Raw genomic sequence first — 4,506 nt, forward strand, 5'->3', positions numbered from 1 at the left:
AAAGAGCATCCAGCCTTTAGATGAATGATCATGGGGGGAAACCATGGTGTGAAGAATGGGACATATTCATAAGCAGTGATAAGGGAGGATCATTAATGTGGGGGGAGATGCAATGGGGTTTTTAATGCCTTTTTAGGGTTTGACATTCTAAGCTCTGTGCTGCGTGAGTTACTGGGCGCTGTGTCCAGACTGAGCTCCACCAGCACAAAACTCTGCTTGCTCTCTTCCTTTCCTCCTTTATGGGTTTGGGGAAACCCAGCACCAGCACAACCTCTGTGCCCAGGTTAGAGCAGTACCAGTGCCATGACCCACTCTGCAGCACAGCCAGAGGCCATCCACCATCCCAAGCGCTGCTGCAGTGACGGGTGCAGCACTTGTCCCTGTCCCTGTGCCTCCGGAAAGAAGTGGGAGCCAAAAACCCTCTTTCTTGACGTCTGTGCAGCTCTGCCCAGCCCTGGGAGCCCGTTCCCCACCACAGCCCGCTGAGAGAGAACAAGAGGTGGAGGAGAAAAACCGGCACAGCAGGTGTGGGGATGCCAGCGAGCCCCCGCCTCCCCTTCCCACCCGCCCTGTGTTGCCCAGGTGGAGGCGAAGCCAGAGGCTGCAGGGCCTCTGCTGGGCTCAGCCGCAGCCCTGGTGCTTCCTGGCAAGGCAGAGGAAGGCAAAGAGAATTCAGATCCTGTTTTTTCCCCCCACACACAACGTCTGCTCCCTGGGGCAGTGTGGCTTCCCTGGAACAGACTTGAAAGCAGCTGTGCAAAAAGCACATGGCCATCGCTGAATGTCGCAGACACTGCTCTGCCCCTGCCAACTTGGGAGTCTTGCTGGGTGAACCCAGGCTCACACTACTTAAAATTCATGGCATTTTCCTTCCTCTTCTCTTAATCGACCCCCTCGGAGCGCTTGGAAACAGGATGGTTCATGCACAAAAGGCAGCAGGAGGAGAAGACAAGCCCCACCATTTCCAGATGCTTTCATGGTGCCTTTAGCAGGCATACCCATATATTCCTGTCTCGGGGCTTGTTTAGAAGGACAACTGTGCAGGGCAACTGTGCCAAAAGCATCTCAGATTTGTTTAGAAAGAAAGTTACAAAACCCAGTATTGTTTCAGGGAAAAGAGTATGCCTGAGTTTTAAACATCACAGTGCTGGAAACCTAAACAGAGTTGGTGCTGGAAAATCAGAAAGGGAGACAGACTATGTAACACTGAGCCGTTCAGCTGTGAGAAACAAGCCTGTCTCCTCTCTGTTTCCAAGAAGAGTGAAGTGCAAATAGGAAATGGTGACAGGCTCCTCACAGTTTTAAAATTCATGTTTAATAAACTCAGATGCTAGCAACAGCACCGAGAACCCGGGAGCTGTTTGGTCTTGGCAGCATCCCACTTAAACCTGCAAGAAGCTCTGTGGAAAGCCTTTAACTCATCATTGACCAGAGGTGACTCAACAGCAAGGTTCTGACCTGGGACATGGGCTCATGTTTCTGCTAAGTCTTCTGCATGTATGGGTCAAATTTAAATATATTTATTATTTCATATCTCTCTCTTGTTCATCCCAGGAATGTGGTTTTCCACCAGGACTGTTATAATGGAAGGCAGGAGTCAAAACAGCACACAGGACTGTGACCAATGCCACCACTCCTGGTTATCCCAAACCCTTGTGGCATCAGGCAATTAAAGTCACTGCTCTCCTAGTAGTTATGCTAATGTACAGCTTGAGGATGCCTTGGGGTTGCATGTGGCAGAAGGTGCTGTCACTGCAGCCCGACCTGCCCCCACAGCCCCAGGAGAAGCTGGAGGACACATCCCTGGACACGCAGGAGCCAAACACCCCACAGCTCAGTAAGGCATCAGGATGCACTACACAAAGCATCCCATCCAGCGAGCAGCTTGCACAGTCCTGGCTGCAGCACTTTGGCTGCTCCAGCCCTTCAGATGCTGAATAGAGAGGATTTTTTTAGAAGGAATAAACCCACAGACTCTTGCTCTTTAAGGACTTGCTTCACTGGCTTGGATGAGGAGATGCAGGCGTGAGCTGCGGCTGCCTAGGGACAGAGTGGGCCCTGCTAAACAGCCCCCCAACACCCAGTGCTGGACACATCCTGGTGCTGAGCATCCCTCACTGCTGCCCTGCCCGGGGTCACACATGACTTTATAAGGCGCTGAATTAAAAAATCCCAACCAAACGGAGGGCAGTGAAGCAAGCCTATCTCCTTCCTCCCAGCGCCTGAAGGGGGAGCGTTCCGCTCTAAGATGTTATCACTCCACTTTTGGCACCCGTCCCCTTCTCGCTGTTTCGCTCAGGGCCCCATATAAGGCCAGATCTCCACATCCAGGTGCCCCGGCGCTGGGTGGTGTGTGAGCGGGGCCCTCCCCGGCCTGGCCTTTCCCATGGACATTGCCCCAGCCACCCTCACGGCGAACCCCGCATGCTGCTGGGGAGGGAGCACAGCTGACAAAGGCTGTGGAGGAGAGCAAACACGACCCTCACCCCTCCCAAGCAGCCTTGCCTCCTCCCCTCTGGCAGCAGCTTTGGCACAGTGGTGCAGGCTCATTTGTACCCTGGCCAAGAAACGATGTTTATTCAATTTCGCATAATCTATTTTCCATCGACTCACAATGGTTCTGTTTTTCAACCACAGATGACTTAGCATGGAAACAAATCCCTCTCAAGCAGGAACCCAGCAAGGCTCTCCTGGGATCTGTGAGACATCCCCAGGACTGGGTGATTTCTTGTCCATGGCAAAGCAGCCCTCATCTCATAGACAGGTGACTTCAACCACTCCAAGCCACCTCCCAACCTCCCCATGATCTTCTTTTAAGGCCTTGATGCCACTCAAACCAGGGAAAAAAATCCCCTTTGTTATCTTGAAACCAACAGTTTTGGAAAGCTAAAGCCAGAAAAAATCAGAAAACCACCTGGATTAGGACAGCCGCCCCGCCCCGTTTCTTCAGGGACACTTCCCGTGAGGACTCCTGAGGTCTGTGAGGACTGAAAAGCCACCCCGTTCCTCGGAAGGCTGTTCCAGGAGTTTATCACCTTTACAAAACACGGGTCTTGGTTCTAAGTGGATTTTATCTGACTTCATTGTAAAGACATAAAAAGAACCAGCGATTTTCTCCAAGGCAGTAAAAGGTCCGTTAGTAACGAGTGTGTTTCCCACAAAGATATTTACACACTGCAATCAAGTCCCTTGTCAATCCTCCAGATAAGCTAAACGGTTTGCACTTTTAAGTTCTCGCTGGAAGGTGTTTGCCCAGCCCCACCATCAGATCTCCCTCCAGCAGCCTTGTTTCCTGCACAACCTACCACCCTGACAGGCAACGGGGATAAGGGACACGCTCACAACTCTCCCGAGGTCACCCCTTTCACCTCGCCGGGACATTGCAGAGAGCAGGGACACGAGATGTGACCTTTTCCTGAGCTCCTGGTTTGGAAAGCCCTGGTCCTCCATGCAACGAGCATCCCACGGACCACCAAACACACACTCAGGGTTCTGGGGTATCACACAACCCCAGTCCCACCGCTCTGCCCCTCGTCATCAGTACACTGCATTATTTGACGTCAAATTAAATGTTCAAGCATATGGATGCATATGACTTTAATAGCATTTTCTCATCAGTGTCCCCCTATTCTCCCTTCAGCTGGTGTCAAGTAACCTGAATTTCATTTACCCAAATCATGTTCTTTCGGAAAACTAGCACAAAATCAACATTTAATCTATTCTTCTGTAATTCCTGTAACAAAAAGAATACTGGAAATTAATTTCTGCAAGCAAAAGCCAATTCTTTTAAGACTCTTGAATGCACGTTCACCAGACCTGTTAATTTTAAAGTGTTCACTGCTAAGCAAGGTTTTTTAATATCCTCTTGGTTCCTAACGGGCTGGAAAGTATTTCATCACCCACATGTGATGCAAATACATCATCCCGCGTTTTTCCAAATACATGGATTGAAGTGTAGATGTGCAAGCCTCACACATGCAGTAAAGGGCCTTTTTGGAGAACACAGTAAAACCTAATTACCTTTGGCCTCAGATCTGAGCACCCAGACTTAGGCTCCTAAACACATATTTATTTAAGTAATCTAAATAAACATATTTATGCTGACACCTCAATAGGAAAGGCACGATTCTCCAAGGTGCTAAATACCAGCAACATCTGCCAGCTCAAGGAGATGTGGGCTGCTCTGCTCACAGGCGGACAGCAGTCACCACCAGCATGAAAATGACCCCAAAAGAGTAAAAAAAAAAAAAAAAAAAAATCACATTGCTCCTTAAAAGCACGGCATAAGGGATTGCTTCCAGCAAGGTTTCAGGAGTCCCAAGCAAAAACTGAGGGAGTGAATACTGTGCTTTGCATCCAGCCCCTCGTGCGGTCCCTGTCCCAGGGGGTGTCTACATGAGCCATCCCACACAGTGGCCATGCTGGACCCACACCTCGGTGCCCACGAGGGTCATGAGATCAGATATAAAGAAGGAATTTTTTTACAATTAGGGTGCTGAAACGCTG

Source organism: Corvus brachyrhynchos, unplaced genomic scaffold (genome assembly GCF_000691975.1).
Source record: "Corvus brachyrhynchos isolate BGI_N302 unplaced genomic scaffold, ASM69197v1 scaffold97, whole genome shotgun sequence".
Lineage (NCBI taxonomy): Eukaryota > Metazoa > Chordata > Aves > Passeriformes > Corvidae > Corvus > Corvus brachyrhynchos.